Source organism: Lutra lutra, chromosome 16 (assembly GCF_902655055.1).
Source record: "Lutra lutra chromosome 16, mLutLut1.2, whole genome shotgun sequence".
Taxonomy (NCBI): Eukaryota; Metazoa; Chordata; class Mammalia; order Carnivora; family Mustelidae; genus Lutra; species Lutra lutra.
Window position 1 is genome coordinate 61,272,950 of NC_062293.1, and position 15,207 is coordinate 61,288,156.

A 15,207-nucleotide genomic window follows, 5' to 3' on the forward strand; every position below is an offset into this window, starting at 1 on the left:
TCCCTGGACTGATTTCCTCTAAAACAGGTGCACCCGGTCCTTTGGGGACCTCCCATGTGAACTCAGGGAGTGCTCAACAAACACTCATCACCGAGTTCTCCACCCCCTTCCCCCTTTCTACCTTTTTTAAAGCAGATTCCGAGTTGGACTCATCTCATCCTCAGGGAGGCAGGAAAGCGCAGGGTAAGTTACAGGCTCACTGCACCCACTCTGGTGTGGCAACCAGGAGCCACCTTCACGGGCTCCCACCCCACCTCTAGGGTTCCAGCCCAGTATGTGCTAGGTGGCTGCTGAGTCCTTTCTTGCTCCTTCTCGTTCTTTCCACAAGGGTGAGAGCTAGCATATCTTATGAATACCCCCCCCCCCCCGCTTTTTTTATAGACAGGGAGACTGAGAGCACAGGGGTAAAGGAATCCAGTACAGGTCACCAAGCAAGAGAGTGACCTGGGATCTGACTGAAGGTCACAGGCAGGACAATAGGTACCTCAAGACTGCTGAACTCCAGTGCCGCCTGATTGGAGTCATAGACATTTATCCTGTGCTGACTGGGGCCCCACACGTGTCTGCAGGAATTAGTGCTCAGGGGACTGGGGAGGCCATGGCTCATTGGCCCCAACTGGCTTAGACTCCAGTATTGGGGTATCTAGGAGGGCTCTGGGACTAGGAGCGGGGATCCCCACCCCCATCGCCACCCCCAGATCAAGCCAACTACCTTCAGGGTCGTCCTGTTTCCAGGTTCAACCCAGACGAACAACCTCCAAGAAGCCTTTGTGACCTGCCCCCGGCCCCTCCCGACCTCCTGTCCTTTATCCCTGCATGGTACCTCTGCCTGAGCTCCTTATCCTGAATCATCCCCTGAATACTACAGAATGAAGTGTCCCTGGGGTCCTTCACTGATGCAGAGAAGTTCTCAAGTGAGGGAACGAGCTGGGGCAAAGGAAAGAATTTTCTCCCTGTGGGCCTCTGCCAGAAGGCCACTGACACCCCAGAGACGGAGTGCTTGGTACAGATAAAATTCTCCTTTCCCCTAGATGGGCCTCGCATGTCTTCCTCCCTGCGTGTCCTCTTGTCCCTGCAGGCAGCCCCTGTCTGCCCTGTGGCCCTCCTCATCTCGGCCTCTCCAGGGAGAACACCACTCCAATTCCTCCCTGTCACCGTGCCAGGCTGGAGGAGGGGTCCGTAGGCCCTCTGCCTGCCCACCGCGGCTTTCTGTCCTGTCACTGTGGTGAGAATCAGGGCTGGTGGGGGTCTCCCACGATGGAGTCCTCAGAAAGAGCGACTGCTCTCCCACACGCAGCACACAGCCGCATGTGGACGCATGCCCTGAATCTCAGCAGAAGGAAGTAAAAGGGGGGCGTGTGGGCCCAGGGAGGACAGGGAAGTGGCCCAAGGTCACACAGCTGGGGAAGTATCACATCCAGCATGAGGAGGTGGGAGGGCGCACTCCAGGGCCTCTGCGGGAGAGGGTGCGTGATCACAGGGACCCGCGGGGGCATGTCCCAGCTGGAAGAACTTGCTGGGGTCTGCAAGCAGGCGGGGCTCTGTCTTCTCTCCCAGGGCTCCCACCGGACCCAACCCCACCCTGGCCCCCCAGGCTCTGGGTCACAGTGGGCTGACCGAGCCCAGGAACACCAGGCAGGGATTTTTCAAACACACATCTCCACACAGTGGCACTCAAAGAGATCAAAATGCATTTAATGTGGCCTAGTCTCTTGGCCTATGTCTTCAGATACCGCTATGTATTGAAAATAACATGAAAATTCTCCAGTTTCACCATTTAAAATAGATTTGACATTCTATGACCTCACGCAGGGCAGATACCCCTGTGCAGGGGCCTCCTTCTCATCAGGCCACCGCTCCCGGTGTCCGGACCCTGCCAGGACCCTCGGGCAGGCAGGGACCAGGGGGCACAGCACCAGCAGGTCACGGGGGGCAGCCACCATGTCCCAAGCAGCACGCGCAGGCATGCACGCGGACACACCACTTCCATAGACGTTCGTGTGCACACATTCCTGGGACCCGATGTGCTCCCACGCGCCTATGAGTACAGCCCCCAGCAAGCAGGCACCAGCCCTGTGCACCAAATGCACCACGTGCACCTGCATGTTCACGGGGACACACACACACATGCAGACACCGTCCGTATGCAGCACTCACCCACACACGCAGATAGGACCTCGTGTCCATGTGAACAAAAGCCTCATGGAGGCACACACATTCCACACTTTCCCATGTGGACATAATCAGGGCACAGGGCCGGCAGGACTGCTGGGTTCAGCCGTGCCCATGGCCACAGCTGGTGTCCGTCCTGCGCCCTGTGTGCCTGGCCCCATAGCCTGGCGAACAGTACACCAAACCTGCATATAAAACACACACTCACACACATGCACCTGTGGGCAAATACACAGAGAGCTATGCATGTGTGTACTATACACACATACCGCATATATGTCGTCAGCCCAGACTCACACACACAGGAAGATCCTCATGGGCACACACCTGCACAGCACTCCCACGAACTGTGGGTCCACACGCTCCTGCACTCAGGCAAAGCTATATTTGCACACATACGATTGTACAGAGATGAGATGATGGTGCATGTGATGCCACACACTTGGTGCTCACTCACACACACACACACACACACACACACAGCGCAAGCACAGACCCTTTCCCACGTAAGCAGCTCAGTGTGTCAGGGAGGAGGGCACCAGAGGCCACATTCTTGGCCCACTCCAACCTCCACACCTCCTGGCTCTGGCTGTCGAGAAACTTCTTGGAAATCCCAGTGCCTGGGAGGGCGAGGGTGGGAGTATATGGCTAGACACACCTGCACAGCACACAGACCAGATATCATGTACACTCACACACACACGCACACCCAACACACACACCCAGGTGCACAAATGCTCCCCACTCACCTGTGCTCAGCACACTCACCACACATGGCACGTGGAACACTCAGAGGGTTGGTGCTCTCCACACACACACATGTACACACACATGCACGCACACACACACACACACACACTCACACATACATGGGCACACACACACACCCTCCAGCACACACTCCCCAGGGACAACGGGATCCTTGCTCTGCACACACACGGCTCCTCCCATCCACCCTCCCGTTTCAAGTGCACTAAAAAGGGAGACTATTTTGGTCTTTAGCACAAGCAATAAATAAATAAATAAATACAGGGAAGAAAAAAAAAAAAAGAGGGCAGAAGAGTTTGAAAACGCAGTATCTGCCTCTGGCGAGAGATGAAAGGCAGCTCAGGGCTGCTCTCCCGCAGGGTCTGGGGCTGAACTGTCTTGCGTGGGCCTGGGAGGGGGCAGGCCTGAGAGGAGGTGCACCAAGCCACTGAGGTGGCAGGGGCCTTGGGGGACCCAGAGGCTCTGGGCTCTGCTCCAGATGGTAGCAGTGGAAGCCTGCCCCACCCAGCCCTGTAAGGCTCTCCTGCGGCCAGGCAGAGCAGAACACAGGCCCCTGTGCCGGCCCCAAGTGACTGGGGCCATCTCATCCCTCCCCCGTTCAGCCTGACAGTCTGGGAGGGGGCGGGCAGGTGAGCCCTTCCATATCAACTCTACTCTTGGCCCCCAGAGCTGAAATGGAGAAAGCCAGCTAGGCTCAGGGCTGGAAGCCAGGCCCTGGGCTGGGAAGGAGCTGAGGCCCCCCCAGCAGATCCTGAGCAGAAAGAGCTACCTCCGCGGCCTGAAGCACCCCAGCAGGAGATGAGGCTGGGGCCTGAGGCTAGGGCAGGATGCTGGGAGTCAGGTATCCCTCAGGGCACGGACACGGGGTGTCTATGGGTGGGAACCGATAGCTCATGCCCAGACCCTCCAAGGCCTCCGACCTCAGGCCAGGTCTCCAGCTGCCCTGGGGATGGGTAGAAGAGGAGGGGAGAGGCAAGAACCCTCACCCCAGGCCCCTGGCCTCCCCCGGCCTCCCAAGACCCACCCACCGACTGCGTGACCTTGCGGCCTGCCTCAGTTTCCCCACTTGGGCCAGGGTCCTGGGTGCCTAGCTATCTTGGAGGGCACAGCTCGGGGTGGCCGAGGCTGGCAGGCTAGGGAGACACATATGGGCTTTCTAATTAAGGACTTCCTTCCAGGCCTGGTCATTCGAGAGGACAGAATTCTTAGCTGTCCTGGGAAGGACCTGGCCCGCTCCATCCCTGCCAGCTGTGTCCTCTACCAAGAACAAGCCCACGCTGGGCAGCCCGTGGCCCAGGGGCCTGCTTCTGGGCCAGCAGAGCCAATAGCTGCAAACTTCTTCCTGATGAGGCTGCCTGGATGCAAGCGCCACTCCCGGTCATCTTGGCTGACAACTGCACACCTCTTCTAAGATCATTCCTCTGCCCTTCAGCGGGGACAGCCAGGCTGGGACTCCTCTGTACTCACCTAGGCTGCCCCAGGTGCAGAGAGCAGGCCAAGACAGCCCACCTCTGCAGACACACAGGCTGGTGCGGACTTCATGGTGGAATCGGGGGCAGCTGGGAGGACCGGTGAGTCCGAGAAAAACAGAAACAACTGGGGCTGGTCCACCTGGGGTCCCTAAGGCACGACTCATACTGGGGTCCCATGGGAATAGGGCCAATCTGCTTCCTGGGCATCTGGGAACCCTCTCTCCCTTCCCATGGAGCCATCTACTCCAACATTTTCCAAGCATCCCTCACTGCGGAAAGGGTGGAGGCTATTGGGCAGAAAAGGAGAGAAGGAAAACAGGAAAATCTGGTGGGGGTGGGGAGAGCGGACCCTCCATGGCAGGCAGGTCCCATATCCAGCCCTGAGACGCACCTCTAAGGTACAAAAAAGCTCAAACTAGTTTTTTTTTCCCAGCCCCTAGCCTCATCTCTGTGACTCTGGAAAGCTTTTATTATGATCATTAACATGGTCTTGGATTTTCCATCACAAACATCATCCAATCCGCCCGTGAGCAGAAGGAACCAGAGATGAGCCCCGTGCTTGCACGTGCGGATGGCGCCGCCCAGCACACACTTGGCCTTCACGGAGGAGAGGCCTGTCCAGCCTCAGGGAACCTCGTGGAGCCCCCATCTAATGCCTGCATCTCGGCAGACCAATGGAATTCTCACTGTCCATTTTTATAATCCCCAGAAATTAAATTTTTTTGTCAATCACGTGTTAATTTTTTTTTTTTTTGTAAACAGTCTTACTCAAGCTACAGTTTAAAAAGCCAAAACCAGTGTTTCTCCCCAAGTTAAAAACCAGCGAGGTGCCCTGCAGCCTGCCAGCCTTCACCCACAGAGGCTGGATGGCCACTGAGACATCTCTGGGCCGCAGTTCTAGCCTCAGACAGAAGCCCCTGGCTCCTGGCCCGGACCCCAAGAGGCTACCTCCCTGCACCAGCTCCGGCCTCTGAGGCCAGCGGCGGCCCGCTTTGGTCACCCATTCTCCTGCCAACCTTCCCAGTCCACTGTGAAGAAACAAAACATCTAAAACACTACTGAGTCTGCAACCGGGGCACCTGGCCTGTTCTGCTCAAACCCAGGGCCCTCGAGGGACACCAGGCCTTTCCCTGGTGGGGTGGATGCTGCCCTTGGCCCATGGTGGCTCAGATCTCTGACTCCCGTCTGTAAGGCCGCTGCTTGAGGCCGCCACCACCGGCCTGAGGTCTGTCAAAGTCATGCCGGGCCTGGGGGCTATGGCCATCCTGGTCTCCATCTGCTTCGTCCTCTCATCACAGCTCAGGAAAGCCAGCTTGTTCTTGTGACAGAAGGAGTTGGCACTGGGCAGCAGGAATTTGTGCTCCACCAGGTCCTTGGCGCTGCAGTGGGGTGTGGAGGGCACCTCGTAGGTCTTATGGAAGTGGGAGTTGTCGATCTTGTACTGGTTCTTCTCCTCGAAGAGGACAGGCTCGAAGCGGTGGCCCCACAGGATCTCGTTGGCCAGGTAGGAGCTGTGGGCCTGCGTGGTCATGGCCGTGGCCTCCACCATGCCCTCCGGGATGACCACGACCTCGAAGTCATCTGTCTCTAAGTCCTGCTGGCTGATTGCCAAACAGGCTGGCCTCGTCAATCTCATGCAGGATGGTGATGCGGGACACAAGGAAGATGCGGTCGAGGCCCTTGTCAAAGCCGACGTCGATGTTGATCTGGTCCAGCGGGATGTACTTCCCCTCCTCAGTGACCCGCGGCTTGATGAGCCTCCTGCACGTGCACCTCCACAATGTTGCTCTTGCGCAGGTTACCCACACGCCACATGAGGCAGAGCTTGCCGTCACGCAGGGCCACCACAGCGTTGTGGCTGAACAGCAGCGTCTGCGCCCGCTTCTTGGGCCGAGCCATCTTGGCCATGATGGCGCCGATCATGAAGGAGTCGATGATGCAGCCCACGATGGACTGCGCCACCACCATGAACGCGGCCACTGGGCACTCCTCCGTCACATAGCGCAGCCCGTAGCTGATGGTGGTCTGCGTCTCGATGGAAAAGAGGAAAGCCGCCATGAAGCCGTGCACCTGCATCACGCAGGGCGTGCGGCCACGGCCCTCGGCCGGCTCCAGGTCGCCGTGCGCCACGGCGATGACCCAAAAGATGACGCCGAACAGGAGCCAGGAGGCGAGGAAGGCCAGCGAGAAGATGAGCAGCATGTAGTGCCAGCGGATTTCCACGCAGGTGGTGAACATGTTGTCCAGGTAGCGCTGCGACTTCTCATCCATGTTGGCGAACTCGATGTTGCACTGGCCGTTCTTCTTGACGAAGCGGTTCCGCACCGGCGCCGCGTGTGCACCTTGCCGTTGCCGAAGCCGTTGGCCCCCGACATGGTGACCAGGTGCAGCCCGTCCTCCTCCGATGACACGATACTGTAGGGGTTGGCCCTGCCGGCCGAGGGACATCCCGGGGATGGAGGGGCCCTGGCTCGCCCCCGGGCTGGCTCCACGGGGGGCGGGCTCCTGCAACAGAGAAGACAGAGGGGCTGGCGGAACAGGCCAGCCCGGCCCAGGCTTCTATCCACACCTGGGGCCCTGGGCCTGGCGGGTGGCTGTCTGCACCCTAACTCACCCCCCACTGAGCTCTCCATCTCCCTCCTCACCCAGCCCCTCACCCTCCTTCTCGGCTTGGAAAACAGACCTGGAGCCTCCCAGGAGCTCTGGCCAAAAGCCTTGGCTTCATCCTCAGCCCATGTGAGCACCCCCCAACAAAGGCTCTGCTTCCAAAGTGTATTACAATCCTACCTCTTCTCCCACCGCCGTGGCCTGAGTCCCTGTCATCACCCACCTGGACCAGCATGGCGGCCACCTCGCCAGCCTTTGTGCTCCAGCCCCCACCCCGGTCCAGAGGCAGTGGGGGAACCTGGCTGTCCTCTGCTCAAAGCCAGTCTCTGCTGGCACCTGCGAGGTCCACGTGAATGGAGTCCGGGGCCCCTCAGCTCTCAGGCCCAGGCGCCTCCTCTCACCCGCTACAGCTCCCAGCCTGTGCACTGCTCCTCAGGACGGGCCCTCACACTCTCGGTCCAGACACCCTCCTGCTGCCTCACCTCCCTCAGTCCCTGGCCTCCGTGCCCAGGAGCAGTTTCCTGAACCCATGGGAGACTGTAACCCCTCACCCAGGTCCTCATGGTAACCCCAAAGCACCGACCTCTGACACTGTAACAGTAGTAACAGTAACGGGAAGGACAGGCCTGGGGTTGCACTCACCCACCGATCCCACTGTGAGACCACTGGCCTCCCGAGCGTCGTGAGTTTGCTGTGTGGTTCACTGCTGTCTTACCCCCCGGGCCTCGAGCAGAGCCTGGCCCCGAGGATGCCCTCCTGATGCTCGAGCCCTGTGCCCCATGGCACCCACTCTAAGCACCCATATACCACAGCCTCCATCCATAACTAGGAGGGGGTCCATGGGTCAGTGCCCAGAGGGGTCACTGACTGACCCCATCCCAGTGGCCTTCCCATCACTGCCTTTTTCAGCTCTAAATGACAGCATGTAGGGAACACTCAGAGCGCCACTGTTCTTGGCCCATTCAGGGGAGCACTTGGTGGGCTTGTCGCACACATGCACACACACACATGTACGCACACCAAGCTGTCTCAGGCATCCCACGGCATGACACCTGCAGCCGGACACACTGCTTTCAGGCCCATACCCCACGTTCAGCCCCCAGACGGGCTGGCAGCGGCCCCTCCCCCAGGGCCTCCTGGGTCCGGGCTGGACTGTTGGTGCCAGACCGAGGCACCTGCAGGCCAGAGGCCATGGTGCCGCCTGGACTGTGGGCACTGAGGCCACCTAGCCCTTAGCGTCAGGGCTGCAGGTGCTCAGGCCCTCAGCCTGGCTCAGCAGGGCTGAGCTGGAAGGAGGGGGAGAACCCTGGCCGGCTGGCCTGGCCAGGATGCTGAGTCGGGCATACTCCTCTCCACCACTGGGGACCCCATCCACCCCAAATCCCCACCTGATCACACCGGGAGGGCAGTGTAGACAAAGCTGGGAGCCCTCAAGTGCCCAGAAGACAATGAGGCCCCAGATAAGAAGTCCCAGGGCAGTGGTCCAGAAGCAGAGGCAGGTGGCCGAGCACCCACCAGAAACCCAGAAACTAGAAGTGACACAACCAGGGGGAGGCAACACTGGGATTTAGCCCCTGTCTGTGTGACCAGGTGCAGCCAGGGCCTCAGAGAGAGCACAATATCTGACCTCTGCTTCGAACACCTGGGAGACAGGTGAGGGAGAAGTCCACATGAGCAGCCAGGCTGCACATCCCTCCTAGGGTCTGTCTCCATTACCAGATGCTTCTGAATCCCCAGAGCAGGCTCGTATGTAACACTCACGGCCCTTACTGCCCACTCCTCAAACTGCAGAGAAAGCAGGCCAGACACATTAGCAAATGGTCTTAGATTATTCTTGCAAAACCCCAAGAAGGTGGCTGCCATCATTGCTTCTACCATGAATGGAGATTCAGAGAGGTTAAGTGACTTCCCCAAAGCCACACAGCCTATAAGCAGGAGAACGGAAATTTGAACCAGTCTAGCTAATGCGAGGTCTCCTGCCGTGGGCACATCAGGCTCTGTGGAGGCCTCTTCTCACACTGCCACCGCCCCCCCACAGCTACTCCAGCTGACCACCTCACCATAGGTCTGAGGAGCTGAGGCCTGGGGCTGTGCTGGTGGACGCTGCTTCTGCCTGGGCCAGGAGGCAGGGAGCCGGGGGTGGTGGGGACCCCGGGTACTGCGCCAAGAAGATGGCTCGACCCCAGATTCCTGGGCCCTCCAGGCAGAGGAGGCCAGGGCCCGGGTACTTAGATGCTGGCGGCAGGCCACTGGACCTCAGGGGGCAAGTTTATGTGGCCTGGATGCCTGGAGGGACGTCCAGTGGGTCATGGCTGCTCCAACTGGGGCTCTGAGCAGCTCGAGTCCTGCAAGGGAGAGAATCAGAAGAATCAAAGGCCAGAGAGCCCAGCCCGGCACTCTGCTCCCATCAGCTGGGGAGCCCCACACCTGGCCAGCTCCCCAGGCCGGGATGGGAACTGCGGTGACTCCTGGTGTTTCTCCCTGGGCTGGGCACTGGGGACCCACCCAGACTGTGTCACGCAGGCTTGGGAAACCCCTCTTCTGTTGATGTTCCCCCTCAAACCACACAGAAAATCAATAGGTTCACGTTCACACTTACTCCCTTGTTTCTCAGCTAGCAACTGAGACTATGAGCAGTCACCCAGAAACTAAGGTTTAGAGACAGAGTTGGAGCTCCAGGTATTGGTCCAGTCCTCAGCTTTCCATGGTCCCGTCCTGCCATGTGTGTATATGTATGCATGTACGTGTGCGTGCGTGTGTGTGTGTGTGTGTGTGTGTGTGTGTGTGTGTGTGTGCATGTGATGCTAGGGGTGTGGGGAGTCCCTCCCAGGCTCTTGGTGAATGCAGCTCCACAAAGAAAGATCCGGAAGAGGACCCATGAGTAAAAACCCCAGCACCACAAACTTGACAATCGTCCCAAGGACACTCCACATAGGCAAACACAGGTGTGGCAAGAAGGTCATGCAGCCTTGACATCTTTAAGACTCGATTTAAGGAATGTGGGACAGGGGCACCTGGGTGGCTCAGTGGGTTAAAGCCTCTGCCTTCAGCTCAGGTCTTGATCCCAGGGTCCTGGGATCGAGCCCCGCATCAGACTCTCTGTTCAGCAGGGAGCCTGCTTCCTCCTCTCTCTCTCTGCCTGCCTCTCTGCCTACTTGTAATCTCTGTCTGTCAAATAAAATAAATAAAATCTTAAAAAAAAAAAAAAAAAAAAAGAAATGTCAGACAACATCCCCAACCAGGGATATGTAGGCCGGTTGCGTACAGTCTTGCTCAGTGGATGCATACAGTTAGATCAGAAAAGAAATGTTATTAGATTTGTTTTGCTACAAGAGGCCTCAGCAAGTAAGGAGACCAGCTCCCCATTTCATAGATTTGAGAACTGAGGCTGAGACCTGTCCCAGGTCACAAAGCAGTTCATGGGCTTGGATGAGACAGTAAAGGCAAGGGTTAGGATCACTATTGGTAGATGCCCAGATCGCCCAGTGGGGACCCGAGGCGTTGTCTGGAGGGAAGTGGGAGAGAGGCTCCGGGGTGAGCTACCTGAGCTAGACGAGGTGACTTCGACACTGAAGGTGGGTAGCGAGGCAAGTCCAGCAGGCAGAGAAGGGGACGGTGCAATGCACAGACCCAGATACCTCCGGGAGATGGAGAAGCTGTCCCCAGCCCTGCTGTCTCTTGAGCCCACTTCTCTGCCAGCCACAGCTCTGTGGACACAGACAGACTCCCAGCCACTGGGGCGTTTGGAGCTCAACAGGGCCTGGGCTGGGAGCTTTTAGAGAGGCAGCAACCATATGACCCAAAGATGGGGCCCAGAAGTCACCAGGAGGTGCCTCCGGATGGAGCAGGACACCCCATGGCCTGTCCCCTGAGGCTCTGGGCACCTCAGGTTTCGGCAACATCCAGCAGAGAAAGAGGGCAAGGCGGGGGCCCCAGTCTCAGATGTCAAGAAAGCACTAGCTACAAGAGCAGGAGGAGGTGAAGCCCACCCCAGGCCTTTCCACTGGCCGGAGCGCTTCGGAGGCAGGAGCGCACTGACCAATGCCTGCTGTGTGCTCTCTGCGTGCCCGGCCCAGTTCGAGGAGCCCCAGTGACCTCACTTAATTCCTGCAACAACCTTATGACTATTATCCCCATTTTCCAGATGAAGAAACTGAAACTCAGACTGAGTCACTTGCCCAGGGTCACATGGCCCTAAGCAGCAAGTTCCCAGTCTAGAATGTGGAAGAGAAACCGACCCCTGTCCCCAGGCCCCAGGGTCAAACCACAAGCCTGACACTGAGTTCCCGTCTCAGTCCTTCAGGCCCCGAACCGTGTGCCAGTAAGACAGACAGACAGCCCCGAATCTCGGCACTGAAAGCAGAGGTGAGCCCCTCACAGGCGCCCCTGACCCAGGGCCCATGCTTGAAATGTCATGGGATGGGGCACTCACTACCTCGTGATCAAAGCCTACAGTGGGAAAAAACTCCTCGGAGACCCCGTGGTTCTGGGACAGCCAGTGCGTGGCCTGCGGGTAGCTGCCACCACCTCCCCCGTGTCCCAGGACAGCCTCTGCAACTCTCCTACTCTAGGAACTGCCGACATCTTTAGCAAGAGAGCTTGATGAATCCAATCTTCAAGTTGCAGGCAAGGAGACTGAGGCTCGAGCAGGGCTCTGGGACTCTGTCACACCGGAAGTGAGAGCTAGGGCCAGGCGGGGGCAGGGAATGCCCTAGTGCCTGCTGGTTGGGGTTGGGGGGGCGGCACCAGGGAGCGAGGGGGCTACCCAGGGGCCCTTGAGGAGGCCGAGGTTGGCGTGGAGGGGAGCCGGAGGGCTGGGAGCACTGTTTCCATTCTCACACTGGGGAAGAAGACGACCATCTCCTTGGCCCCTTCCAGGCCAAATTTCCTTCCCCTCCCCAGAGCACACACCGCCTTTGCCTGCAGTGCACACCACGGCCTACACACATTCAGAGTCTACCCAGTGCAGGTTTTCTGGGCCAAGCCCATGCTGGGTGCAAGGAGAGAAATAGCCAGACTAGTAGGACAGTGGAGATGGTCACTGGTCCCCCTGTGCGCCGGGCCCTCACCACCTCAGGGCCTGCCTGCTCCATTTCCAACCACTGCTACTAGGCTTTTAGCCCGAAAGCTCTCTCTGGCCACTGGCCTGCGCTGGGCTCCCACATCAGACGGGCTAGGGAAGGAACGCTCCCAGAGCAGGCTTCCTGGAGGAGGCAGCTCCCTGCCCCTGACAAGCATACTCTGGGTGCCTGGTCTACTACTGCCTCCCCAGACCCAAGCCTCCTTCCAGAAGTCCCCCAGTACCACTGGCCAGTGGGGCTCCTCCTCTTCTCCCAAACCTCTTCCCTCCTCCTGTTCCCCTCCTCCTCCCCCTCAGTCTCCCTCCCTCCCTCCCCCTCCCCGTCCTCTCCCCTCCCTCTCTCTCTCCCCCTCCTCCTCCTTTCTTCCTTCACCCTCCTCCCCTCCCCTTCCTCCTGCCCCTTCTTATCCTTACTCTCCCCCTTTCTCCTGCTCCTCCTACCTCCTTTCCCCCTCCCCCTTCTCCTGTCCCTCCTCTTAGGGTCATTTGGCAACCTGACCACTTCCCCAGTTGTCTGAGCTGGAAGCCTGGTCTCCTCTCTCCTCCAGCCTCCATACCCACTCCCTCAGCAGGTCCTGTGTGGTTTGACTCCTGATTTCTCAAAGCTGTCCACCATCTAATCACCTACATCCTCCCTCCAGTCCAGGCCACTCCTATCTGGACACACCAGCAGGCCTCTAATGGCTTATGCTGTGGTGCCCCTCTGCCCCACGTTCTCTGACCCCCAGATCACAGCTAAAGGGAATCTTAAGACTCCTCCCATCTGTCAGGGGTCAGCGGAACCGCAGAACCTTTTCGGATCCTCCAGCCCCAGGCTCTTCCTGTTACGGCCGGAAGCCACCCTCTACCTGGTGTGAGAGTTGCCCTGGCCCAGGCCACATGGGCCAACCTCTGGCCTCTGGCCAACCTCGGAGGCCCAGAGAGGTTGGAGCAGGCCTGGCTCAGAGGAAACACTCACCAACCAGATGAAGGGAGGAGGAAATGCGCAGCGGAGAAGCAGATGGATGAGGAACATGATGGACCGTTGTATGAGGTGAAAGACAGGTGCACAGGTGGGTGGTCAGGGACATGATAAATACACAAGACTGATGGGTGGATGGGCTGATGTGTGGTAGCCAGGAAGATGGTCGGGTTTGGTGGACAGAAAATAATTCAATGACTTGGGTGGATGGCTTAGTGATTGGATGAAGAGATGGATGGGAGGGCGGGCAGGCAGATGAGCAGACAGATGGACGGCCAGATGGATGGGTGGTGGATGGAAGGACACAGTGGTATTTGGGTGCACGGATGAGTGGCTGGGATGGTGGGTGACTGGCCGGGAAATGGGTGAATACGTGGAAGGAAAGACGGCTGGATGCGCTGGGTAGGTGAGTGCACAGGTGGGTGGACGGCAGATGGATAGGGGGTGCATGGAGCTAGGCTGACAGCGGGTTAAGGAGAGGCTGGAGGGGAGAGGGACAGGTAAGTAGACAGATGAGTGTCTGCTTGCCGGATGGCTAGATGGATCGAAGCCCATCGGTGACCTCCATTTACCTCTTGATTCCTATCTTCTAAGTAACAGTGCTGAGCAGGCAAGTGGCTGTCTTCAAGGCTGTGTCAGCAGCAGCTGCCATTTCCCAGGCCCCAGCTGGAGAGGAATCAGTCGCTACAGGACCCTAAAGTTAACAGAGCAAAGCCGAATTACTATAGATGGTGCTGCTCTCCTCACAATGGCTCCAAAGTCTGAGATTTCCACCTAAACCCACATTTCTGCTGCTTCCCTCGGGGTCCCGTGGGAGCTGGGAGAGGCCTCCGGCCCACACCTCTGACACCCACACCTTCGCAGCTTGCGAGTCTGTCTATGAAACCGTTCCAAACCAGCGGAGGGCAGAAAAGGATGGGTCCCGGGGGAAAATTACAGCTGGTAATTACGGAGTGCCCACTGATTGCCAGACACTGTGGTAGGTGTCTCAGGGACATTAGCTCATGTTATCCTCACAACAACGCCACAGGGTTGGAACCATCCCTGTTCTCATTCCAGAGAGGTGGGCAGTGCGGTAATTTCCCCAAGGTCACAGAGGAACTCAGGTCCCTAACCTGTGCTCCTAGCCACCACCTGCAGAGCCTTCCCAGGGTCAACCACAGGGTTTAAGCACGGATGGAGAGAAGGACAGACGGATGGATGGATCATGGATAGATGGATGGATGATGCGTAGGTAGGTGGGTGTGTCTATGGCTGGATTATGGACGGATGGGTGGGTGGGTGGATTATGGGTGCGTGTGTGGGTGTGTGGTGGATTACAGATGGACAGATGGGTGGGTGGGCGTGTGGATGGCGGATGCTAGACAGACAGATGAGTAGGTGGGCAGAGGAGCAGGTGAATGCATGGATGGGTGGATGGATGCAGTGGCGTGGTGAGCAGGACAGATGACTTTACAGATGAGTGCATGGGTGCATAAATGTCTCTAAGGACCGGTGCATGTTGGTAACCTGTCAGACACTTGCCTTGGGCATACACACACCCTATGTCGTCCCAGCAACCCAGAAGCCTCACTTTTCCCACTGTCAAAGGGGCCCTTGCTTTTCTCCCCACTGTACTGTGTGGATGGGAGGACAGTGTGGCGGGAGGGCCCTCCGTGAGCTTCCAGAGGCAGGCCCACTCACCTTCCCCCACCTCTCAGCCACCGAGGGAGAGCCCCACCCCTTCACAGCTGAGCTGGCTGCCGTCCACTGTCGCACAGGCTGTTCTGGCTGGGATCAAGGGCACTGTAGGTGAGTCACCCCCACATCAGAAGCCTCCTGGGGCAGGTGACAGCGATGGGTTTAGAGGCACACAGACCTGGGTTCAAGTCCTCTGCCCGTCACAAGCTGTGTGACCTTCGGTGACTCACTTCCCCCTTCTGGGCCTCTGCTCACTCCATAAGGGAATGCCCTTCTGGTTCCTTTTCACCTTTCAGGCTCTTATCTCAAGACTCCCTGTCTTCAGCCCCCTGCTGCCCCATCCCTCACCATTCCCTGAGCAGTGGCTGTGGGTCTGCAGGGTTCCTCTCTTAGAACCGACACCCTGGAAGTGATGGGGAAACTGAGGCCCAGGAAGGCTCTATCATAGACCCACATCACACTGGCAA

The 15,207-nt window shown here is 58.3% G+C and overlaps 1 pseudogene; it reads right to left on the minus strand.

Moving 5' to 3' along the window:
- Nucleotides 1-5,567: 5,567 nt before the first annotated feature.
- On the minus strand, nt 5,568-10,632 carry LOC125088176 (ATP-sensitive inward rectifier potassium channel 12-like; annotated as a pseudogene).
- Nucleotides 10,633-15,207: the final 4,575 nt, after the last annotated feature.